Genomic DNA, 26258 nt, shown 5'->3' with positions numbered 1-26258 from the left:
TGGTCTGGACGTCAGAAGACTTGGGGGTCAAGTCCCACTCCCTACCTATGTGACCTTAAGCAGGGCATCTAACTTCGTTGAGCCTCAGTTTTCCCATATGTGTATTGGGGATGATAAATGAGGAAAGGGATGTTAGTTTGTTTTGTTCGCTACTGTATCCCCAGTATCTAGAATAGTACATAGTAAGTGCTCAATAAAAATATGTTGCTTGGTTGACTGAGTCTCTGCCCTGCCTCCCCTCCCGGGGCTTCTGCAGGGTTCAGCTGAAAAAGTCTGTGAGCACGTCCATGACTGAGGGCAATCTGAATAAGCTCTGTGGGTTGTACCAGCGTCAACATCCTGGCCACGCTGTTGTATGAAAGCTACACAAGACATTACCACGGGGGAAGACTGGGTGAAGGTCATAAAACCTTCCTATAATTTTTTTTTTTGCAATTTCCCGTGAATCTGTTACTATTTCAAAGTAAAGACTTCAACCTAAATAGAATAAATACATAGGGACAAAATGGAAATAAGAATTCCCCAAAATGAGACGCCTGGGAGGCTCAGTCGGTTAAGCGTCCGACTTTGGCTCAGCTCATGATCTCACGGTTCATGAGTTCGAGCCCTGCATTGGGCTCTGTGCTGACAGCTCAGAGCCTGGAGCCTGTTTCAGACTCTGCGTCTCCCCCTTTCTCTGTTCCTCCCCTGCTCACCCTCTCTCTCGCTCTCTCTCTCAAAAATAAATAAACATTAAAATAAAAAAAAAAGAATTCCCCAAAACATGTGCAGCATAAAAATAGTTAAATTCCCTAGATCACTAGAAGAGGGGAGAGACTCAGATCACAAACTCGAACCTGCAGGAAATGGAACTACTTTTCCATGACTCAGCCTGATTTATCTCAGGAGGTCCTATTCTGCCAGGTGGCAGAAATGTTTCCCTCCCCCGTCTGCTGGGGTTGCACCTAAATTCTGCAGCCTTGTGTCAAGTGAAAGCCTCCTAGGGGCACATCTGGGGCAGATGCCATCCGTCCCTGTTCCCAGACTGGCTGCTGGGCTGTGGGTCCCCGCAGGTCTGTGCTGAGCCTGAGGGAAGCTGGCAAGACCGATGAGTCACTACCTGGCGTCCTCTGATTCGCATGTACTCCACAGATACATTTTATTTGACCCATATGATATTAAAAAAAATTTTTTTAATGCTTATTTTTGAGAGAGAGGGAGAGAGTGACAGAGTGTGAGCAGGGGAGGGTCAGAGAGAGAGGGAGACACAGAATCAGAAGCGGGCTCCAGGCTCTGAGCCGTCGGCACAGAGCCCGAAGCGGGGCTCGAACCCACGACCCGCGAGATCAGGACCTGAGCCGAAGCCGGACGCTTAACTTACTGAGCCACCCAGGCGCCCCCTGACCCATATAGTATTTTAAAAGATCAGTTGCCAATAACCTGCAATGGGAGTTTTCACATAAGATATTTGAAAGGGAGGGGCGCCTGGGTGGCGCAGTCGGTTGAGCGTCCGACTTCGGCTCAGGTCACGATCTCGCGGTCCGTGAGTTCGAGCCCCGCGTCGGGCTCTGGGCTGATGGCTCAGAGCCTGGAGCCTGTTTCCGATTCTGTGTCTCCCTCTCTCTCTGCCCCTCCCCCGTTCATGCTCTGTCTCTCTCTGTCCCAAAAAAATAAATAAACGTTGAAAAAAAAAATTAAAAAAAAAAAAAAAAGATATTTGAAAGGGAAAAAAAAAAAGATTTTCATGTCTTGTAAAAAATAATAAAGATTTTCATGTCTCGTAAAGACAAAAGAAAACAAAACAGAATCTAGACACCTGGGGCAGATCACTCTGGGCACACGACCCAATGGGGCCATGATCCGCGGGACCCTCCTCTGTGGTGGCTGCCCCTATACAACAGGCATGCCCCCAGTGGATTAGCCACAGTTTCCCCCCATTTCCTATCAACACGGGGCCTGGATTCACTCATCTGCAAAATTTGCCTGGCTCCCATAGACACTTGAGTTGGCAGTCCCCACTTTTTCCTACTGCTGCGTCACTTTTGGGTCCCTGGGGCCCATTTTTCTCCGGCTCCTTGCTGGGGCGAGAAAAACACTGGGGAGCTGTCTCAGACCCGTTTGCCTAGATCTATCAAATGGCCACTCGGTCCAGGGTCTCGCTGCCCTCCCTGGCTCCACACCGGATAGGGACACGATGGGACATAGCCCAGGGCCCTCATTCTCAGTTTTCCTCCTTTCCTTTCAGACTCTCCCTCCTCCTCCTGACCTGGGAACCTTTATTTTTGCCCTAAGAGGCACGAATCCTTGCTAGTCCAGCTTCCCTGTCTTTCTCCCCACTTTGCCCCCCCCCCCACCCCCGTTCTATTGTCCATACACAACAGTCCTTTCTGTTTCCCCTTATTTCCCAGGCTTTCAAAATCCAAAAGCCAGGATTGTTTGGTTCTCTTTTTTACAGTGTGTCCTCCCTTCCTGGAGGCAGATGGTAACATCTGCCTGAATTTGGGGGGGCGGAGAGGATCTTGAAACAGTAACAAAAACTGGGAATAAAAAACATACCCGTTAGCTTATGAGGTCACCCTCCATCATCTGTCTACATGCCAGGGGCTGTGCGAAGCAATTTACGTGTGTTACCTCCTTTCAACCTCAAACTGGAAATGAGATTGAGGTGAAGTGTTTGTCCAAAGTCAGTAGCTAATGAGGGGGCATAGCTGAGACGTGAACTCAGAGTAGATCAACCCAGCCACCCAGGTGCCCCAAAGGTATGGCCTGACTTCACCTCCCACCTCTCTGCTTCCGGCACTCCCGGATCCCTGACCATCTGTGCGCGGTAGAGGCCAGTCGGAATCCTTACCTGGGGGAAACTGAAAGGCCATTGGCCTAGATTTTCCTAAGGCCCGCCTATGCCCCCGGCTGATTGGCAGGATGGCTGTGACCGTCAGCTTGCTGATCATTGGCCCAGGGAAATCTATTGACCTCCACCGCGCGCCACTTTAACCGCAGCAGGAGAGTCCAGGCAGTCAGGACAGATCCACTCCCTGGAGAACAGAGATAAAAATGGAAGGATAAAACGAGAGCTTGAGTCAGAAAGTTGGCAAATCCAGTTACAGGAAAGGGTAGATGCATGCTGGCCGCCGTCAATGTGTCCGTCGGCAGCCTGCCTTGCAAGCTGAAGGCATCCACCTTGCAGAGCATCCGCACCAGGTTTGGACAGACCTTTGGGCTAACTGGCCCTCTGTTTGGCCAGAGGGAGGGAAGGGTTTTGTTTCGTTTTGGTTTTAGTTCCATGGAATTCAATGTTAAAAAAAAAAAACAGGGGCGCCTGGGTGGCGCAGTCGGTTAAGCGTCCGGCTTCAGCCAGGTCACGATCTCGCGGTCCGGGAGTTCGAGCCCCGCGTCAGGCTCTGGGCTGATGGCTCGGAGCCTGGAGCCTGTTTCCGATTCTGTGTCTCCCTCTCTCTCTGCCCCTCCCCCGTTCATGCTCTGTCTCTCTCTGTCCCAAAAATAAATAAAAACGTTGAAAAAAAATTAAAAAAAAAAAAAGAAAAAAAAAAGAAAAAAAATTGCATCATTTGAGATTGAGATATTTTCCTGCTAGAAACTTAACCCTTTCTTTCACCTATATTGCCTTTTAGCTAACCCCAGGCACCATTCAAAATGCGGGCACTGATGTTTAGAGTTGTTTCTATATGAGGCAGTCTCGGTCGATGCTTGGGCACATGGCTCTGCAGCTGGGTTATCTGGGTTCAAATCCTGGCTCTGTAGTCACGCTACAGCTCCTCGGGTGAGTCATTCAGTCTTGTGGAGCCTCAGCTTCCTCATCTGTACAATGGGGTTATTAATAGTCCCGACCAAGTCGATGTCTGTCAAGTGCAGCAAGCAATGCGTGGCTCGCAAGTTCAGTAAAAGGAGGATCTTATTATTGGAGAAAAACTCCCAACACGAATGAAACTGTTCTGGGTCAGGGAGGGGTGGGGTGATAATGTCGCTGCTCTTGAGGCTGGGGTCACTCAGCATACCTGTGATCGGAGGGTCAAGGACATAGTCCTGCCAGTTGAACTAGACTCTCCAGCGTCTCAGCTGGCACCGGAGTACCAGCTGTGGGACTAGCGAGCCAGAGAGGCCAGGAGGAAGGTGCCAGGCTGGGATCGCCCAGCTCATCCTGGATGGTGGAGCACTGTTGGGGGAGGAGAGCAAAGGGTGGAGAAATGGGGCCCACTGGGAGGGCCTGGCTCTCAGGAAAGGGGCGGGAGGGGGGAAGGTAGGTAGGAGGGGAGAGGAGGAGCACCAGCAGCCTGGGCCAGGAGCAGCTGGGCCCTGTGTCCTCTCGGCTTCTGGGGGCCGGGCTGCTCAGGAGGAAGTCGTGGCCAGACGTGCTGAGTTCTGAGTTAATGCCTTTGTGGGCTGCCGGAGGCGGTGGGAACTGCCACCCGATCTCATGGAAATCCCCCGTTGATGGGGGGGGGGGTCCCCCTGTGCTGGAACTCTCCTCTGGCGCCAGCCCTTTACTTATTCATTCTTCCTTCCTTCCTTCCTTTCTTCCTTCCTTCCCTCCTTCCTTTTTCTTTTTCTTTCTTCAAAACACAATTGACATTTAGTGAAGTGCAAAACTCTTTAAGTGGACAGCTCGATGGGTTTCTACCCATGTACAGTCACCGCCCAGATCAAAATCTAAAGCATTCCCAGGACCCAAGAAGGCTGCCCCAAACCCTTTCCCGGTTCAAGACTCCCCAGAGTCACCCCACTTCTAACCTTTATCACCTTCAACTACTATTCCCCATTTTTGAACTTCAAATGCACAGAATCATACAGTGTGTATCCTTTTGTGACTGACTTCTTTCAACATTCTATCCAGGTCTTTGTATACCTGTCCTCCATTCTTCTTACCTGCTGTATAATATTCCACTGGATGAATGTCCCATTATGTATGTTTTTATTTGCTCCCTTTCTGGCTTGGGGATATTATGAATAAAGCAGCTGTGAACATTTTTGCACCTGGCTCTTGGTGCATAGAAGCCCTTGTTTCTGTCAGGCATACAGAAGTGGTTCCAGCCCTTTTATTTTATTTCATTTTTGAAAAATGTTTATTTATTATTATTTTTTTCTTTAATTTTTTTTTTCAACGTTTATTTATTTTTGGGACAGAGAGAGACAGAGCATGAACGGGGGAGGGGCAGAGAGAGAGGGAGACACAGAATCGGAAACAAGCTCCAGGCTCTGAGCCATCAGCCCAGAGCCTGACGCGGGGCTCGAACTCACGGAGCGCGAGATCGTGACCTGGCTGAAGTCGGACGCTTAACCGACTGCGCCACCCAGGCGCCCCAAAAATGTTTATTTATTATTGAGAGAGAGAGAGAGTGAGACAGAGCGCAAGTGGGGGAGGGGCAGAGAGAGAGGGACACACAAAATCCGAAGCAGGTTCCAGGCTCTGAGCTGTCAGCACAGAACACGACACAGAGCTCGAACCCGTGAACCGGGAGATCATGACCTGAGCTGAAGTTGGACGCTCAACTCACTAAGCCACCCAGATGCCCCGGTTCCAGCCCTTTTAGACATTCTTTTAGCAAATGCTCCAACACAGGCACCAGGGTGGCTCAGTCAGTTGAGCATCTGACTCTTGATTTCTGCTCAGGTCATGATCTCACGGTTGTGGGATCGAGCTCTGTGTCAGGCTCTGTGCTGAGCTGAGCATGGAGACTGCTTGGGATTCTCATTGTCATTCTCATTCTCTCTCTCTCTCTCTCTCTCTCTCCCCGAGCTGAGCATGGAGCCTGCTTGGGATTCTCTCTCTCTCTCTCTCTCTCTCTCTCTCTCCCCCTCCCTCCCTCCCCTGCTTGCACTCTTTCTCTCTTAAAAAAAAAAATTAAAACAAGAGAGAAAGAAAATGCTCCAAGATAAGGAAATAGGGAACTATTGTGTTTCCCCCCCCGCCCCTCCCCTCCCCCTGCACAGCCGCCTCTGGGTTGCAGGCGTGAGAGTCTGAGAAATGGAAAGGAGACAGAGGCACCATGGCAGCCACATTCAGCAGAAGATGTAAAAATATGTTGGCCACTTGCCAAGAGCATTTCCCCTTTCAAAAACGTCATCTGACCTTGGGCTGGCAATGTACATAGAGATTTTCTGAAACCTGGAAGAAAGTTCTACTCATTCTGCTGATGGTGCCTGTTGAGTCTTGAAAGTAGCGCAGGAATTCAGAGATGAGTGAATCCATTTCTCCCATTTTAGATAGGAAAACTGATGCCCAGAGAAGGGACTTACCGAAAGCCTCACAGCCGGTGACATGACAGGGCCAGGGACACAAAGATTCCTGGCCTCTAGCGGCCTCCTCTGCAAACGGGGAGGAAGGGAGGGGCGCCTGGGTGGCTCAGGCAGTTAAGCTTCCGAGTCCTGGTCTCAGCTCGGGTCTTGATCTCAGGGTCCTGAGTTTGAGCCCCAGGTTGGGCTCTGTGCTGAGTGTGGAGCCTACTTTTTAAAAAATTGCAAATTGGGAGAAAGGGATTATATTCATTGGCCTTTCCCAGTGCCTATCTGCCAAACGGGAACTGTTGTCCCAAGAGTTTAGCGTCTTCTGGTCGGTCACCCTTCCATGATTATTGGATGTCAGATTCTAGATTTGCTCTATTCAACCTTGACCGCCTACCATGTGCCAGCTACGGTTTTCGTTTCTGGGCACACAGCAGGAGAGGAAACAGACTAGCATTCCTGCTCTCCTATAACTTGCATTCTCTCAGGGGAGCAGGCCAATAAACTCAGAAATAAGCAGAGAGAGTGAGGTGAGTTGGAGAAAGATCAGTGCGATCAACTAAATTTTTTTTAATGTTTATTTCTTTTTGAGAGAGACAGAGACAGAATGCAAGCAGGGGAGGGGCAGAGAGAGAGGGAGACACAGAATCCGAAGCAGGCTCCAGGCTCTGAGCCGTCAGCACAGAGCCCGACGCGGGGCTCGAACCCATGAACCGTGAGATCATGACCTGAGCCGAAGTCGGACGCCCAACCGACTGAGCCACCCAGGTGCCCCAATCAGTGCTATAAATTAAAGCAGGAAAGGGGAGGAAATGTTGGACGCTTGGGGGACAGGGAGGGTGGGAGTTTTGAACACAGTGGTCAGGTAAGGTGACATTCAGAAGCCCTGAAAGAGGTGGCGGGTGCAGTGATGAAGGGGGCTGTGGGATGGGGAGAGTGTTCTGGGCAGGGGGACAGCAAGTGCAAAGGTCCTGAGGCAGGATCCTGGCGGTAACTGGGGACCATTAAGGATGGTTTGGTGGGAATGAGTCGAACGAGTGGGAGGGGTATGGAACATGAGGTCAGAGAGTCGAGGGGCAGAGGGCAGAGGGGCCGTATAGGTGGCTATGAGGACTTTGGCTTTTATTCAGTGACATACAGAGCCTACAGAGTTTCCCTCAGAGGAGTGACAAGATCTGACTTTCCATTTCTAAGGGGAGTTGGCTGCTATGTGGAGAACAGATGGAGACTAGGACAGAAGCAGGGAGACCAGTTAAGAGGCTGTGACAACAATCCAGGGACAGATGGGGGGTGGGGGGGCTTGGGCAGGCAGGCGGGGACAGCGGAGGGAGGCATGGAGTTTCGAAGGCAGCAACCACCGGACTTCCTGGCCAGTTCATACCCATCTTAATGCAAGGCCCCCTGGGATGCAGAGCAGGTGCACTTTGCAAAGAAGCAAAGCACTGAGTTTCAGGTGGAAGGTCTTCTCCATCCTTCCAGATCCCTCCTTCAGGTTTCCTTCCCCAAAGTCAGCCAGGGAAAGGTCTCACTGTGTCCTCCCCCAACACGGGCCTGAGCCCTTCAAGCAAGTAAGTGTGTGTGTGTGTGTGTGTGTGTGTGTGTGTGTGTGTGTGAGAGAGAGAGAGAGAGTTTGGGGCAGGGGAGGTCACTTTGATTCTCCTTCTCCTGTCCTTTATCTGCACCCCAATTTCTCCTCTGGGAGCTGTTGTGACAAAGCCCCCCCCGCCCCCCACTCACCGGGGCTCTAAGCACCTGTGCTGCCTGAAGGCGCTCCAGCCCCACTGACCTTTCTCCTTTGGACCCCAAGACTTTTCCACCTCTGCTCTCTGCCTTGTCTAATATATAAATATATATATATATATATATATATATATATATATATATATATAATTTTTAAATTAATTTTGAGATAGAGGAAGAGAGAGCAGGGGAGGGGCAGAGAGGGAGAGGGAGGGAGAGAGGATCCCGAGCAGGTTCTGCACTGTCAGCGAAGAGCCCGACGTGGGGCTCAAACCCACGAACTGTGAGATCATGAGCTGAGCGAAGTCGGGTGCTCGACCAACGGAGCCACCCACGTGCCCCTCTGCTTTCTTTTTAACACTGCAACTTGTAATGATTTACTTCTTTGTTTACTTACTGGGTGTTTGGCCTCTTGTGCTATAAGGCAGGGAACGGGTTGGTCCTGTTCACTCTCAATTCCCCAAGTACTAAGCTCAGTACCTAGAGGGACAGATTAGCGGGGAAGTCGGCAGCACCTCTGAGATGGCCGGAGTGACCCCCACCTCCTGGTAGTCCCAGCTTAGCCATCCCTTCCCACACTGAATGGAGCTGGCCCTGTGTGACCAAGAGTGTGAGGGTGACACATGGAGGTGACAGTATGTGCCTTCCATGCTATATATATGTATATGTATTTATCATACGTGAGGCTTTTAAAGGCTATTTCCTTCCTCCCTTCCCCCTTCCTCCCTCCCTCCCCTCCTTCTTCTCCCTCCCTCCCTCCTTCCTTCCCTCCTTCCCTTCTTCTCTCTTTCCTTCCTTCCTCCCTCCCTCCCTTTAGATGCATATAAGATCTCCCGCTGGTTCTGTCGCATTGAACCCTAATACACAGGTATTGAGGATTATGAACTCTAAAGCCAAATTACCTGGGTTCAGATCCCAAGTCTCCCATTTACCTGCTCTGGGACTGTGGACAATTTCTTAATCTTTTTGCCTTGGTTGCCTCATTATAAATAAGAATTACACCGACCCCATTGGTTTGTACATATTAAATGAATTAATAAGCGTAAAAGCAGCTAGAACCTGGCAAACACTCACTATGGGGCTGTTCGCTACAGCCCTTTTGCTTAGCACACAATAGGTGCTCAATAAATATTCTCCAAATGGATGGCTGGCTAGTGAGCGAGAGGGGCCAAGGGTCCTTGTATGCCAATTCCTTCCCGGGGGTTGCTTCCGAGTTCAAGTCTTTATAGGTAGGAGGGCTTTCAAAGAACATTTTCTGTCTTCCTCCTTTTCACATGCCTACTCAAAAACGATTCATTGTTTGTCCGAAATTCAAATTGAATTGGGCATTACATTTTCCTTCATTTTCTCTCGAGACCCTAAACGTGCCACATCTTCTCGGAGGCTTAGTGAGGTCACCTCTGTGTGATGGGCACTCGTGTGTGTCCGCTCAGCCAGGCTCTGCCCGTCAGTTACACATCAAGTGTGCATCTAGGTGATGCTGCGATGTGATCAAAGTCCAACGTGATGGACTTTCAGTAAAGTAGGGTAGCTAGCTCATCTGGGCGGGCCGCATCTAATCAGTTGAAAGGCCCTAGAAGCAGAGCTGAGGTTTCCCTGATGAAAGATAAACCCTACCCAGGGAACCTGTGGTTAACCCCCGCCCTCCACCCCCCGCCCCCCAGCCCCTGCTGCCTGAGAGTGTTAGCCCGCCCTTCCCGATGGCCCGCCCCCGACGGAGTTCAGCTTGCCTCGACAGCCCCTCAAACTCCTTGCAATAAATTTCCGAATACATGCCTTCTACTGATTCTGGTTCCCTGGTTGGGCCCTGAGCTATACAGCCCGCTTCTCCCACACGTGCATGGCAGGGCTTTGGTCACCTGCATGGCTGGGTTCCTTCAGCTTTCGGCTCTAAAGTCCTACAGCTCTAGGATTAGGTTGATGGAAACCGAGTCCCGAGTAGGGGTGGGGAATGAGGGTTTCAGCTCAGAGGAGAGACCGGCTGCAGGTGGAATGTCGTGACTTTAACTACTTGAGGGCTAGGGTCGCCGATGCTTGTTGCTTTTCTGGAGGCCTGACATCTGTCTCCCCCCCCCATCTCATGTCCTTTTGGGGGGGTTACTCATCTCCTCTGTGCGCAGTCCGGTAGAAAGGAAGGTACTTGGGGGCTCTGCCCTCCCACAGCCATGGCGGTGGGCACGTGACCCAATCAGATGCTCCCTTCTGGATCTGAAGTTGAGCAGACCCATCCATTCAGCGATGCCCTGGGAGCTCCTTCCAGTAAATTCCCTCTTGCAAAAGCCAGGCAGGGCTGGTTTCTGCTACCTGTTTCCTTCTTTACTGGTGTCCTTCCCACTAAAATGTAAACTCCAGGGCAGTGGGGACTGTCTGGTCCAGTGCAATATTCCCAGTGCCTAACACAGTGCCTGGCACCTAGCAGGTGCTCAATTAAATGCTTGTTGAATGAATAGACAGTAGTCAGGCCTGAAGGGGAGGCCGATTCCCGAACAATGGCTAATAATTCGACCTCATGAGGCAGATTTTGGGGGTTTCTCTCCCGAAAAAGTGGGATAATGTTACCTATCTCCCGAGGTTATCAGGACAAATAGGTTGGTATCACTGAAATGCTTACAATAAGGCCTCACATAGGGGCGCCTGGGTGGCTCAGTCGGTTAAGCATCCAAACCTTGATTTTAGCTCAGGTCATGATCTCGTGGCTGTGGGGTGGAGTCCCACGTCGGGCTCTGCACTAAGCATAGAGCTTGCTTGGGATTCTCTCTCTCCCTCTCTCTCTCTCTCTCTGACCCTCTCCCACTTACACTCACTCTCTCTCTCTCAAAATAAATAAATAAAAATTTTTTAAAAAGTAAGTCCCAGCATAGAGGAAGCACTATAAAATTATAATCAGCCATTGCTGTGAGCAGGGTACCAGCTACCCTCTTCACTTAGGGCTCGTCAGGGACTGTGCTAAAATCCTGATACACGTGATCTTGTTACTTTCACACCTTAAATTTTCCAACCGAAAACTAGGTTGCCTTGCGAGGATGTGGAGAGGATGCATTCACTCGCTGTCCATACTCTCTGCTTTCTTTCTGGGAGGCAGCCACCCAAGGCTTCGGCGGGCACCGGCTGGGCACGGCAGGCAGGAAGGATGGGAGGTCTGGTCCCGTGTCCCTCCCCGTGCCTCCAGCGGAATGGGGGGCAGCCCCAGCCGTGTTGGCTGCTGGCAGAGCTCGGTGTCCCGAAGTTCTAGAGGTTTCCAGTTCCAGTTAGTACACAATCCAAAAGAGGGTGACCAACCTGCACTGGTTTGCTGAGACTTCTTTGGTTTCAGCACATTCCGGGAAGTCCCGTATTCCGGGAGCCTCCTCAGTGCTGGGCAAATTGGGACGGTTGGTCATCCTAATCCAAGATGACCTAGAGGGTGTCCTGACATGTGAGCAGTTCGCGGCGATGGAGAATAAGCACAGCCAGGCAGGCGGCTGGCACCTGGGAAACTCGTCATCAGGTGGCAATGCCCTCGTCGCTGGTAGGGGGCTCAGGGGCAAGAGCCCAGCATGGGTATGGTCCGGGGTGAGCTTGGGTATCAGGTGAATATATTAGCACGTCTTTGTCGTTTGCAAGTCCCAAAACAAAACCAGACGCCAATTGACTTAAGGAGAAAAGAGAATGTGAAGTCCAGGACTCTAACAGCTTCACGTATGGCTGGATCCAATGTGAATGAAATGATGTCATCTAGATAACGTCTCTCTCCATCTTTTGGCTTCCCTTCTTTTCTGTGCTGCCTGATTCTCAAACAACTTCTCTCTCATCTTGGTGGCTCTGGCTGGGTAAGACTGACACCGTCCCAGGATTAAGGGGGAGAGTGGGTGATTCTCTTGGCCCACAATTTCAATATAAGCTCGCTTTGGGCTCTGACTGGGTCACAAGCTCATTGCTGAACCAATCACTGGGGGGCAGGTAGGGGAATGAAACACTACTCTGATTGGCTTAGCGTAGCTCCCATGCTCTACCCAAACCTGAGGGTCTTGGCACCTGGGTTATGGGGACAGGTGGGCTGAATTTGCCCCCGTGACCAAATACAAATGAGGATAGTAATAATGGTAATACCAACACCAATAATAACGGCAGCCAGCATTTACCTAGTGCTTGCTCTGCTCTCAGCGGTAACGAGGAGGGAGGACGTCTGGGAACGAGGCTGGAGACCTCTAGGAAGTTGTTTCGGGAAACTCTTACATTGGATGGGAAGTTGGATTCAAATGTCAGTGATGTTTAATCCCGGCTGCATGTGAGGAACACCTTTTGAATAATCACACGAGCTCCACCAATGGAATAGTAATCTCTGGGGGCGGGACCCTAACATTAGGGTGTAAAAAAACGCTCCAGGTGTTTCTACCATGCCTCACCTCCAGGATGAAGAACAACCTAGCTCAGTGTGTCTAGGGTGGGACAGCTGTGTGTTTTGTTTTTTAATTTTTTTTTTTAATTTTTTTTTTCAACGTTTTTATTTATTTTTGGGACAGAGAGAGACAGAGCATGAACGGGCGAGGGGCAGAGAGAGAGGGAGACACAGAATCGGAAACAGGCTCCAGGCTCTGAGCCATCAGCCCAGAGCCCGACGCGGGGCTAGAACTCACGGACTGCAAGATCGTGACCTGGCTGAAGTCGGACGCTTAACCGACTGCGCCACCCAGGCGCCCCCCTGGAAGGTTTTAAATTTGATCTTGCCCCTAACATTCACTTAAGAATCACTTCTCCCCTTCCAGGTGTAGAGTTCTATCCATTGGGAGCTTCTTTAACAGGATGGGTGCCTGGGGGAGAAAAAAGGTATTCTGTCCCTATGCCCTCCCCCAATGGCATTACCAGTGACGATTAAGCACTGGGTGCTCATGTGTGAAATATTCAAGAAAGCTTTATGGGAGCTGGCCAGTCCGCACCTAACCAGCCGGTTACATTCCAAAGGTGTTTTGATAGTTGTGTGAACTGGGAATCAAAATCTGTTTTCTTATAGCAACGACGTTATTAAGGCCAAGGTGGTTTTCCAAGCTAGCCCACAAATACCTGTTCAATTCGCATGAATAATTATAGAACTACGTGAATAACTTTTCACTCCTGTTACTTATCTGAGATTATAGATGGGAAAAAACGGAAAACCGATTCCAGACTTAATAGAATTTGCATCATTAGAAAAATATTTACATCTCCCTCTTAATTTGTATGTTTTGGGCACAGGACGTTTATCTCTTTTCCCATCTTCTGTCTTCCGAGGCTATGCTGTTTCCTGAGCCAGAATGATATTAGTACAGCAAATGGGTGGAGTGTGATAAAACACATCTGTCAGGTGGCGGGGGTGTGGCAGTCATTACTGGGGCCCCACTTCTTGAAAAGTGGGTCTCTGAGGGAGGGAGCCAAACCATAAGAGACTCTTAAAAAACTGAGAACAGGGGCGCCTGGGTGGCGCAGTCGGTTAAGCGTCCGACTTCGGCCAGGTCACGATCTCGCGGTCCGTGAGTTCGAGCCCCGCGTCGGGCTCTGGGCTGATGGCTCAGAGCCTGGAGCCTGCTTCCGATTCTGTGTCTCCCTCTCTCTCTGCACCTCCCCCGTTCATGCTCTGTCTCTCTCTGTCCCAAAAATAAATAAACGTTGAAAAAAAAAATTTAAAAAAAACTGAGAACAAACTGAGGGTTGATGGAGGGTGGGAGGGAGGGGAAAGTGGCTGATGGGCACTGAGGAGGGCACCTGTTGGGATGAGCACTGGGTGTTCTATGGAAACCGATTTGACAATAAATTTCATATTAAAAAATATGATACAAATAATCATTTAAAAAAAAAAGAAAAGTGGGTCTCTGAAAAGGAGACACCTCTGGACAAAGGCACAGAGTGGGGGGCTGGGGAGCGGGCCTGGGGATGACCCACCCACCCCCACCTTCCTGGGGAGTGCAGTCCAGCTGCACCACCAAGTTCAGGGTCAGTCCGGCAGAGTGCTCAAATGGGAACATCACCACCTTTTCTAGAACCCCCCACTGTCGGGGCTGGAAGGGCCGCGTTGCCCACAGGCTTTCGTTTCCGGATGAGAGGCTGAGACCAGCGAGGGTCGCGGCTTCCATGCCCGGGATCACACAGCAGATGGGAGGCGGTGGTGACCCTAACACGCACCCTCTGGCTGATGGCGCAGGGCCCTTTCCGCTCTGATCACCCCCCTCCCTTTCCCCTATGGTTTTCTCAAACTCGGGTTCAGGAGGGCAGCTGTCACCCCCTCACACAGATGGAGCCCCCCAGAGAGCCGCAGGAGGCCAGGGAGCCCCTGCTTGTGGCCTTTCCTGTGCCTCGTGCCCCGTGAGAGCTCCTCTCACCCTTCAGGAATGTTTGCTCACAGGTCTTCCTTGAGTAGAATGTCAGCCCCTCGAGGGGGAGGGAGCAGGTCCCACTTGCTTCCTTATTGCCCAAGGCGACTCCCCTGATAACACCTGATGCTGACTCGGGATAAGCATTTGATGAATGAATACACGAACTTCACAGCGCGATCCCCCTACCGGCTCCCCACCGCCACCTGCCCCCTCCCAGCTAGCACCTGCTGAGGTCTAGCGCATGGGTGTATGACCAGCTCAGCCGTGACCCCTAGGCGACCTAGATGGTACTCTGCCCCTCGGGGAACTCCCCTGCCTGGGTCTCCTCCAGCCCCCCAGCGACCCCGGGGAGAGAAAGGTACAACTAGTCTCACGCCCCTTTTCTGGCCGAGGTGACTGGGACTGAGGTATGGTCCAGGCAAGGTCATGCAGGTAGGAAGTGGTGGGTGGGGCCGACCTTGGAGGCCGGTCTCTGGACCCCGAATCGGGTCCCAGTCGGCTGTGCACCTGCGAGAAGCTGGGCTGGCGGTGGGGGGGTGAGGGGGCTGATGTAAGCGGGCCTCGCGTGCAGAAGGACCTCCTGTCAGGGCCGAATCGCGGCTCTCGTGTTCTAGGTTGTAACCTGGCGTGACGAGCGACCTCCCGTCGTATCTGCTGGGTTCTAAGAAGCAGATCACGCTCGAGGGGAGGGGGTTTCAGCAGAGCAGGACCACCAGGAGGCGGGGCCAACGGGAGCCGCTTCAGAAGCTGCCCGCCGGGCCTGGGGCACCCCGCTCTGCTCTGCCGTCGGGGCGGCAGAAGGATCTCGGGTTTGGGGGCTGGCAGAGCCGAGTTGGACGCCAGGTCGTCTTCCTCTTACCCGGCCACCGGAAACGGCGCGTTACTCCACCTCAGCATCTTCCCTAAAACAGAGGTTGCTTCCCTCACCTGCCCCCCCCAGCCCCGGGGCTGAGCAGGGCATGGGGGGGGGGGGGGTGACGGACCTTGCCCCGTTGCTTCCCAAGGCTGCTGCTGTCACGAACACCAGGAACGCGGTGCCTTGCACAACACTATGCGTTCCGTTTCGGTGTTGCAGGCCAGACTCTGACGCGGGCCTCCTTGGGCTGAAGATCCCAATGCGGGCACAGCTGCGCTCCTCTCTGGAGCCTTCCGGGGGAGAGTCCCTTTCCTTGCCTTTTCCAGCAGCTAAAGGCTCCCCCGTGCTGTGGCTCCTGCCTCTGGGTGCGAACCCTGCCAGAGTGGCACCTCTCTCTGCGCCCTCCTCTTCCGTCCCCCTCGCCCCCTTCTAGGCCCCTCGCAGATAATCCTGGAATAGCATCATCTTCCCAGTTTAAAGTCACCTGATCAGCAGCCCGATTCCATCAGCAATCTGCGTGCCCCTTTGCCGTGTAACCTAACACGGTCACAGGCTCCGGGGATGAGGGTGTGGGAGTGCCCGGGGGCCCGCCGATCTGCCCCCCCTCCCCCCCCCCCCCCCCCGTGGAGTCCTTCCATGCATTTGCCTTCCTTTGCCCTGAGGGTCCCTCCCTTCCCACACGCAGGCTGCCTGATGGCCCCTGTGGTGCCCTGGCACAGAGGGAGAGGCCCTCTTTGGCATGCCCAGGGGCCAGGAGGAAGCCTCATTTATTGTCCAGGAGCAGGAGAAGGCAGGTGGCTGGACAAGGTGAAGTTTATGGCCATTCTTCAGGTGCCGCAAGGGTGTATCTGCCTCCCTCAGGCTGCCCACATGGTCCCATGGGACAGTTTTATAGCCTTCTCTGCCTGGGAACAATGGCTGGAGAAAAAGTACCCTACCCTGCTAGCTCCCAGCATGTCCTTGCTCCTAGGGCCACCCACCTGGGAACTGCCCAAGCCTCGGCTGTCATCGGCCCGGTTCCTCAGCCCCCCTCCAGCACTGTGCCCGCTCAGGATCCGGGTGTCCTGCCTGGGGGGGAATCCTCGGGGGTGGGGGTGGGGGTGAGGGTGGGGGGCAACAGCTATTCTGATTTGCCCTGAGCCCCGCTTCCAAATCTTGCCTGTCCTGCTGAAAATGTGTTTCTGGTCTTCTGTGAGGGGAAACAAAAACAAAAGACCTTTCCCATCAAGAGCCGCCCTCTTTGGGCGCAGGGAGGGGGCGGGGATAACAACGGGCACCTGCCCGCAAGCCCCGCCCCCGCGTGGGCCTGGTGGTCTGGGCTGAGCTGGGCCGGGCGGGCGGGGGACTTAGAGTCTCGCCATCTAGTGGTGGGTGGTGGAACTGGGAGCTGCAAAGGCTCCAGACTCCTCCCTACCAGGCTCAATCGTCCTCGGAGGGGAGAGGTGACTCCAAGCCCTGGCTGTTCCCAAGGAGGTTTTTTAAACATAGAAATGTTCAAGCCCTACCCCACACCTCCTGCATCAGAAAGTCTGAGGCCTGAAAATCTGCAGTTTAGCTTTAGAATGTGGATCCCCAGGACTTACCTCTAAACTAGGTTTGGGATAGGATTTGGGAATCCAAATTCCCTTCCTTCCTTCCTTCCTTCCTTCCTTCCTTCCTTCCTTCCTTCCTTCCTTCCTCCTTCCTTCCTTCCTTCTTCCTTCCTTCCTTCCTTCCTTCCTTCCTTCCTTCCTTCCTTCCTTCTTCCTTCCTTCCTCCTTCCTTCCTTCCTTCCTTCCTTCCTCCTTCCTTCCTTCCTTCCTCCTTCCTTCCTTCCTTCCTTCCTTCCTTCCTTCCTTCCTTCCTTCTTCCTTCCTTCCTCCTTCCTCCTTCCTTCCTTCCTTCCTTCCTTCCTCCTTCCTTCCTTCCTTCCTTCTTCCTTCCTTCCTTCCTTCCTTCTTCCTTCCTTCCTCCTTCCTTCCTTCCTTCCTTCCTTCCTTCTTCCTTCCTTCTTCCTTCCTTCCTTCCTTCTTCCTTCCTTCCTCCTTCCTTCCTTCCTTCCTTCCTTCCTTCCTTCCTTCCTTCCTTCTTAACCACATTTACTGGCTTACATAAATATTTGAAAACGAATCTATCTGTCTTACCTTTCTGTATCCTCGACACAATGTATTCTAGTTTTTAATAAACAAATAGCTGTAAATATCCATAAGGAGAAAATGAATTTTAAAATATGAGAGAGAGGTCAGTAAATTGCCAAACAGGTCAGCCACTGAAAGGACTATTTTTTTTTTTTCCTGAAGATTAAGCCACTGATTTGCACATTTTACGAAAATAAATTTCATCTATAAAAACAAGGTAGTTTATAACTTGATCTCAGCTCCAGTTTTGACAGTTGGAGGTTTTACATAAAAGCTGCAGAATTTCAACGAAAGAACAAAGAAAAGATTCAGACATAAGTTTATTCTATCAACTTCCGCAAACAAAGAATGACTGCATATCAATTTATGTGAGTCCTCTGGTCCAGAATTTACTTTCCTTTGGAAATATCTGTGACCACACTTCTGTATGTCATCATAGCTTCCAGTGGGAATTAGTCTGTTTTTTTTTTAATTTTTTAATTTATTTTTTAATTTTTTGAGAGACGGAGAGCGAGCGAGCACACACATGTGAAAGGGGGAGCGGCAGAGGGAGAAGGAGACGTGGAATCCGAAGCAGGTTCCAGTCTCTGAGCTGTCAGCACAGATCACGACACGGGGCTCAAACCCACGGACCGCGAGATCATGACCTGAGCCGCAGTCGGACGCTTCACTGACTGAGCCACCCAGGCGCCCCGGTACGTAGTCTGTTCTTGGTGAAGACAGAATGGACAGATGTGGCCTGTTGCCTGATCCCTGGGTAATGCCGACTGTGACAAGACCAGTGAGACACATGAAGACATTTCTCCTTTTCTTGAACCGTCAGGTCAACTACAAAGCGATGAAGTCCGTAGGATAATAGGATGTCTGCGAAGGTAAAGTTATATCCTGCAAGTGGACTGTGCCTTCAAGATCTGAATTACGGTCCTTCGACGGAGTGTGGACATCGTCCTTCCTGGAGCGTCCGTCTGCTCGAGTTACCCTGCACTCCAAACCCGGCTGAACTATTGCTTTTCCCTCTGCGGGGCTCGCCAGCAGACATTGTTTGCAGGCCGGCCCGACAAGATGAGCCGCTTTGGCAGTCAGTCCGTTAGACTTGGACCATTGCTCGTTCGAAGAACTGGAATCTGGCGCTCGCCCTGAGCTCTGTGTTTGCTGCCTTCACTCAGTCCCGGGGGCTTCTCCAGCAACTTCAGCTCTGGGGCCACCGCTGTCTTCCGCAGGGAACCCAAATTCTTTTCTTTTTTTAAGTTTATTGATTTATTTTGAGAGAGAGAGAGAGACCGAGAATGCGCACATGAGCGGGGGTAGAGGCAGAGAGAGAGAGAGAGAGAGAGGGAGAGAGAGAGAGAACCCCAAGCAGGCTTCTCGCTGTCAGCTTGGAGCCAGACTGGGGGCTCAAACTCACGAACTGTGAGCGTATGACCCTGAGCCGGAATCAAGAGTCAGATGCTTAACTGACTGAGCCTCCCAGGTGCCTCTGGAATCCAAATTGTTAATAAAGTATTATTTTTTTTTTCGTTTTTTAAATTTTTTTTTTAATGTTTATTTATTTTTGGGACAGAGAGAGACAGAGCATGAACGAGGGAGGGGCAGAGAGAGAGGGAAAGAGAGAGAGCATCTCAAGCAGGTTCCCTGCTGTCAGTGCAGAGGCTGATGTGGGGCTCGAACTCATGATCTGTGAAGTCATGACCTGAGCCAAAACCGAGAGTTGGATGCTCAACCGACTGAGCCACCCAGGTGCCCCTGGAATCCAAAATTCTTAACCAGGCTTCTCTGGTAACTCCTATGGGCAGCTTGAAGTCAACGCCACTGACACAGTGGCCACAAGTTAAATGAGACAACTGTGAGATGTGGATTTTTTTTGAAGAAGCTGATGCTACATTTGGTCATATTACTAGAAGCATAGCCCCCAGGTTAGGGGAGGATATGAGATAATGGTTACTATCTGGGTTCAAGTCCTACTTTTGCTACTCCCAATTGTGTAAACCATGGGCCCATGTCTACACTTCTTCCTGCTTCTGTAGATTGGAGATAAGGGTACCTGTCTGTCAGGGTTGTTTGAAGGACTCGAAGAGATCACGTAGGAAGCACTCAGCACAGGGCCTGCCCTTAGGAATGAGTCACACTGCTCAAGTCCGTTGGCAACACTATGTCTGATTTCAGGAACATGTTTATAGAGGGAATGTCCGGAGGTAGGGGGGCTGGAAGAACTGAGGGGCTGGGAGGATGCTTGAGGGTCTATATCCGGGGCAGGGGACAGAGGTGTCTGGGGAACAAGGGGTGTGTGGTGCTTAAAAATACCAGTCGAGGGACTAGTGTGCAAGAGGGAACGGGGATCAGGGGGCATCGTGCGTGAGCAAACACCTGCAAACCCCTGGAGCTGGGAAGGGAATGGACTGACTCGCGGGCTGCTGGCTTCACTAGAAGCCCTTCAGGCGGACGCCGAGCGAGATCTCTGTTCCCCAAAGCAAGCGGTTTCTGGTGCGGTGCCTCTGCCCCTCGCGGAGCGTGGTCTGATCGTGGGGGAAACACAGACACGCATCTGCTGCAATAGTTGCTTCCATACTTATTCATGTACTTGGCACACACACGCACACACGCTCTGGACACATCCATACACATGTATGTTTGCGCGTATGTTTATGTCGTAGAAAACATCAGGCCGGCGTCTTGGGCCTGTGGTTTCACAGAAGCGGGTGGCAACGTCCATCAGGCCTGAGCCAAATTTGAATTACAGTAAGGGGGCGCCTGGGGGGCTCAGTCAGTTAACTTCGGCTCAGGTCATGATCTCACAGTTCGTGGGCTCGAGCCCCGCGTCGGGCTCTGTGCGGACAGCTCGGAGCCTGGTGCTGCTTCGGATTCCGTGTCTCCCTCTCTCTCTGCTCCTCCCCGACTCATGCTCCGTCTCTGTCTCAAAAATAAACAGAAAACATTTAAAAATTAAAAAAAAAAAAAAAAACAGTAGAACTTTGGTTTGCACGCAGAATTCGTTCTGGAAACGTGCTCGTCATCCAAAGCGCTTGTGTATCAAAGCGAATTTCAGGAACCATCGGCTGAGTTGTGATCATGTGACGTGTGGCATCACGTTCGACTCGTGTTGCAAGACATCGCTGGTCTATCAAGCGAAAATGTATTAGAAACCTTGGCTGGTCTCGCGGCACCCTCGCTGAACGAGTTACTCGCGATCCAGGGTTTTACCGTACGTATATATGAAGTGTTACGGACTGAACGTTTCTTCCCCTCCCACATCCACATGTTGGACCGTCACCCCCGGCGTGATGGTGTTTGGAGGGGGCCCTTTGGGAGGTGGCGAGGTCATGCGGGTGCAGCCGCCACGGATGCCACGAGTGCCCTTAGAAGGGAGACCCCCGAGAGCTCCCTCGCCCCTCCTGCCAGCCAGGATGATGGACGCCACCAGAAGGGGGCCGACTAGGGTCCTCACCAGACCCCACCCCACGGCCTCCACGCTCCGGGTGCCTCTGGCGTCCTTAGCAAGCCAGTCCGAGGCCGCCGATGACTCTGATGCTGGAGTTCGCGGGCTGCAGTGGCCACGAAACCACGACCACGGGTGGATCCAGGGAGGAAAAGAGCCGACGAATCCCCCTTTATGGAGCCTTGCCCACCCGGCACGCATCTGTGGTCGTCTTCTACCCTTGCCTTGTTTGGATTTTGCCCCTCACACCCGCTTCCACGTCACATGTTTCCTTCTGTCCGCTGCTTGGGGCCGGAGACTGGTCCCCGGCTCTCCCTCGGATGGTGCTACGTGCCCGTCTGCGTCCGTGGGGCTCCCGGCAGAGCCCTGCCCTGGTGTCCTAGGCTCAGTGTTGTCAGGGTGATACCAGCTCCAACCTTTCGGCTCTGGACTGACCTCTACCGCGAGCTACAGCCGGAGGGGCCCTGCCCGGCCGGAACAGAGGGGCCCTGAAACCCCAGCAGGAAACCAGAAGCGGGGGGGGGGGTGCATCCCTTGGGGCGTCCAGTCGGTGGCGTGGTGGCCAAGAGACACAGGGCAGCGTCATCCCCACAAATGCAACGTCACAGGCTCCAGGGAGGGCATCTCTAGCTGGGAAGAGTCGGTCCGTTAAAAAAGAAAAAGAATTAAAAATGGTTTCATTCTTCCCTGTTGTTCTCCGTGCTGCAGACAGTGCTTGGCATGCAGCGGGAGGCTGTGTGTGCACCCACGTGTGCGTGGGTACGTGCATGCACAAGGCAGGTAGGAGTTAGGGGATGGGACGGAGGCACTTTGGGGTCAAGCCCGGTGGACAGGCGGTCGCTTAACTAGGCTCTCTGAAGGGTGGAGGGACTGAAACCCAGTTCATGTTGACGTAAGCCCGTGGGTGCGTGGGGGGGAGAGTGTTATGGGCTGGTGGGTCCACCCTGCCAATTCACGTGTTGTAGCCCCAACCCTCAGCACCTCAGAATGCACTGTTCTTGGAAATAGGGTCTTTACGGAGGTGATTAAGTTAAAATGAAGCCGGTAGGGTGGGCGCTGATCCAATATGACCGGTGTCTTCATAGGAAGAGGGTCCTGGGACAGAGACAGGCACAGGGGGACGACCACGTGAGCACAGGGGGAGAAGACAGCCATCGACACGCCAAGAAAGGGGGTCTGACACCTTGATCTTCAATCTCCAGCCTCCAGAACTGTGGGGAAAAATTTTTTTTTAATGTTTATTTATTTTTGAGAGAGAGAGAGAGAGCGTGCGCAAGCGGGGAAGGGGCCGAGGGAGAGGGAGACACAGAATCCGAAGCGGGCTCCAGGCTCTGAGCTGACAGCACAGAGCCCGGCGTGGGGCTCGAACTCACGAATTGTGAGACCGTGACCTGAGCCCAAGTCAGACGCTTGCCCAACTGAGCCACCCAGGCGCCCCTAAATTTCGTTTTCAAGTCACCTGGTTACAACAGACCTAGCAAACTAATAAAGGGAAGCAGCGGTGGGGGGTGGGAGGGGAAAGGGTTAGGCCGTCACTCAACCAAAACTCGAGAGGCAGGGGTGGTTCGGGCAGGGACAGGGTGATCCGGGCAATATATGATCTTCCTGCTGCCCTCAACGGTCTTGTATTCTGGCTCTGGGTTTGTCCCTTCCTCTCGGGCATCCTCTTGTGGGAGGGACATGGCAGGCTGCAACCCCGGGGCACATCTTCCAGCTCAAGATCCGAGAGAAAAGTGAGCGCCAACCTTCCAGTCCCCATTTTGGGCCATCCGGGTAGGTTCTGATTTTCTCCTCTCAGGTCTCGGGGCCTGTTCCTGGGGCTCCGGCACCTCCACCGGGCTGCAGAGCTGGGATTGGTCCAGCCAGGGTCATGTGACCTCCCTGAAGGCAGCGGTGGGGGTGGGAGTGGGGGTGGGGTTGGAGGTGGGGGGGGGAGGCGGTGGGGGGGGGGGAGGCGGTGGGGGGGGGGAGGCGGTGGGGGGGGGGGCCCAGAGGGGCACCAGGATCACAGCCACACCCCCAGTCGTGAAGGTGGAGCAGTCCCCCAAGGCTGGCAGAGGAGGGAATAGTGTGCTCAGCAGAGCGAGGGAGGCCCAGAGAGGGAAAGGAATTGGCCTCAGAACACACAGCCTGTGTCTGTGGCCGAGCCTGGGGGACAGTGAGCCCGAGGCCAGGTCTCTGACTCCCGGTGTGGTTGGAAGAGGACAGCTCGGCGGCTGTCAGGCTCCGTCACTAACTTGCTGTGAGGTCTTGGGCAACTGTCCAAAATCTCCTGCTTCTATCCCATTTTTGTTTGTTTGTTTGTGTTTTAATAAAATGAGAATGATGGGGGTGTGGTGTGAGATTAACTATTATGGGAACTCGCTCAACCAGACCGTTCTAGGCCCTAAATTATTACCTTGTTTTAAGTCAGGAGCTCACGGGGCCCCGTTTACCCTTTAAACCTGTAATTTACAGAGCAATTTTCTGCCAGGCGAGGGAGTGGATCCGGCTTCCAATAAAGTCGTACTTAATACGGAGGAAGTCTTTTCTGTCCTGGGAACATCTGGCTTTAGGAGTTTTTTATTGTAAACAGCAGGGGTGTGGCCAGCGAGCCTCAGGCCATTGGTTTCAAGCCCAGACTGCAAAGAGCCAGTCTGCTCCCACTCACTCACCCAGGACCCTGGGAATCTATGTGACCGCCCTATGCCTCAGTTTCCCCATATGTCTGATGAGAAAAACAACGTCTACCTGAAAGGATTGCCGGGGATGGGGTGGGGGGGATTCAATGGGGAAAAAACACTATAGCTGTGGTTCTCACTCAACGGGAAGATTCTGCCTCCCCAGGGGACATTTCGTGATGCCTGGAAAAATGTGGGAGTCGTTACGAGTGGAGGTGGGGGTGATACTGGCATCTATTTTTTTAAATATATTTTTAAATTTTATTTATTTATTTTGAGACAGGGGAGGGACAGAGAGAGAGAGAGAGAGAAGAGAGAGAGAATCCCAAGTAGGCTCCACCCTGTAAGCACAGAGCTTGGGGCTTGAACTCATGAACCGCGAGATCATGACCTGAGCTGAAATCAAGAGTCAGACGCTTAACCACCTGAGCCACCCAGGCGCCCCAATAATGGCATCTATTGAGTAGAGGCCAGGGATGCTTCTGAACATCCCGCAGTACACGGGGGACAGGCCCCCCCACAAAGCATTCCTGAATGTCAATGGCGCCGAGCTTGGGAAACCCTGCGGCAAAGGACAGGGCAAGTGCCCAGTCTAGGCCATCTGGTATTAGGTCTGAGCTCCGGGGTCAGACGCCCCTGAATCCTTGAGTCTGTCTCTGGTGCTTCTGTGAACGTCTGGGTGTCTGGACTCAAGGGTGTTTCCCTCTGTGAATATCTGGGGGCCCTTATCCCCTGGGGTCCTTGCTTACCCCAGCTGCTAAGGAGACGATACCTCTCTCATGAAAGCAGAAAGCCTTTGGGCCACACTAAAGCCTCCCACTGCTAGAGTCCCCCGAGCGCCGCGGGCACGAATCCCTCAGGACTGGAGACTCGGCGGGGGCCGTCCCACCCCTAAGACCCTATCCCACCGAGCCAACGAGACTCCAGCCCCAGACTCTGCTAGAACCACCGGGGTGAGGACCTCTCTCTCTTGTGTAGGGTTGCAGACCTGGGAGGTCGTGTGTCTCGTGGTCATTTGCCAACAGTGGGGACGACCTGTCCGAGAGTGACCCTGCTAGAGAGGGAGGCAAAGCCCAGAGAGGGGGAAAGGGGAGCGTCCTGAAAACATCATTGGGTGCTCTGGTGCCAGCCATCCCCAAAGCCAGTCACAGTTCTGGACTGTTCTTTACAGAAGCCAAGACATCCTTTGTACTTTGTTTTTGTGTGTGGTTTTTTTTTTTTTTTTTCATGCTCATTTATTTATTTTTGAGAGAGAGAGAGAGAGAGAGAGAGAGAGAGAGAGAGACATTCCTTGGTACTTTTAAACCAGTTTTTGGGGGCACCTGGGTGGCGCAGTCGGTTAAGCGTCCGACTTCAGCCAGGTCACGATCTCGCGGTCCGGGAGTTCGAGCCCCGCGTCAGGCTCTGGGCTGACAGCTCGGAGCCTGGAGCCTGTTTCCGATTCTGTGTCTCCCTCTCTCTCTGCCCCTCCCCCGTTCATGCTCTGTCTCTCTCTGTCCCAAAAATAAATAAACGTTGAAAAAAAAAATTTTAAACCAGTTTTTGAGTTGGGTTTCTATCTCCGGTCACCGGCTAATACAGCAATCCCACCTGCCCGAAAATCCTTTTTTTTTTTTCCCTACCAGTGGTGTTTTCTCTGGAGATTTTCTTCTATTTGTTTCCCCACCAATCATAAGCTTCTCGAGGTAGTGTTTGTGTTAGTAAACTAAATTCCCTCTGGACCTTGCAGCAGCTTGAACTTCCTGCACTGATGGGAATGTTCTGCATCCGTCCCGTATGGTAGCCGCCAGCCCCACGTAGCGATGCAGACCTTGAAATGTGCTGGGGTGACTGAGAAATGGAAAGTTACATTTTTTTTTTTTTTTTTAATTTTAATTAACTGGGGCGCCTGGGTGGCTCCGTTGGCTAAGCGTCCGACTTCGGCTCGGGCCATGATCTCCCGGTTGAGGAGTTCGAGCCCCGCCTGGGGCTTTGTGCTGACAGCTGGGAGCCTGGAACCTGCTTCGGATTCTGTGTCTCCCTCTCTCTCTGCCCCTCCCCCACTCGCACCCTGTGCCTCTCTCTCAAAAAGAAATAAAAACATTTAAAAAAATTTTTAAAAATACAATTTTAATTAATGTAAATAATGTAAATAATGTAAAAATACAAATTTAATTAATTTTAATTAATTAATAGTTTAAACGGCCACGTGTAGCCCGTGGCCGCTCTATCAGATGTCATGGCCCCATTGTGTCCTGCGTGAGTTTTGTTTCCTATCACTGCGTTTGTTTAACAAACAAAGAGTCTGTGTTGGATGCCGTATTGGGGTACACGGCAAGGTCCCAGGGCCCCCCGCGAATAAACTTAATGCGAAGCGGAAATGCAGAAAGTTTCGGTGGAGGCCCGGTTGACGTCCTCTGGGTCACAGGAGGGTTGGGGGAGGGACCAAACAAGGCTACTCGAGGGAATTAGGTCCTGAGATGGATGAATCCTCCCGTGCTCCCCTGAGGAGTCCTCCTGGAAAGTGGGACCCCATCGGGGAGGCCCCTGGAGGGCAGGGCCAGGCAGAACGGGGTGTTTGCAGACAGGTTCATGTGCCTTCTCTACCCACCGTGTCCGTTTTCTCATCGGTACAACAGAATCAGTGATAGTACACGCCTCTCGGGGAAGCGTCAGGATCAGAGGAGATGCTTGTGCAAAGCCCTTAGCGTACAGAAGCGTCTAGAACAAACACACAAGCAAAATCTTAGCTGCTAGTTATTATGGGAGTTTGGCCCCCTCGTCTGGAGGGCCCAGTGAGGCTTAGGGACCCTCAGGGAGACCTGGCCTACGTCGGCCCTGCCCTGGCCTCGGCTTGTCCGCCAGGGAAGGGCCTTCCTTTCGTGCCTCCCCTCAACGACGGGGCGGGCTGAGCCATGGGAAACGCAC

General features: G+C 52.5%; 1 pseudogene; it reads right to left on the bottom strand.

The window, feature by feature from the left end:
• Positions 1-17743: 17743 nt before the first annotated feature.
• On the bottom strand, positions 17744-19605 carry LOC112861704 (eukaryotic translation elongation factor 1 epsilon-1 pseudogene; annotated as a pseudogene).
• Between the last annotated feature and the right edge of the window lie 6653 nt (positions 19606-26258).

This window comes from Puma concolor, chromosome C1 (assembly GCF_028749965.1).
Source record: "Puma concolor isolate L17-30 chromosome C1, mPumCon1.1.hap2, whole genome shotgun sequence".
NCBI classification, from domain to species: Eukaryota; Metazoa; Chordata; class Mammalia; order Carnivora; family Felidae; genus Puma; species Puma concolor.
Note: the sequence above shows the minus strand (reverse complement) of the source record. Positions and strands in the feature narration are given on the sequence as shown.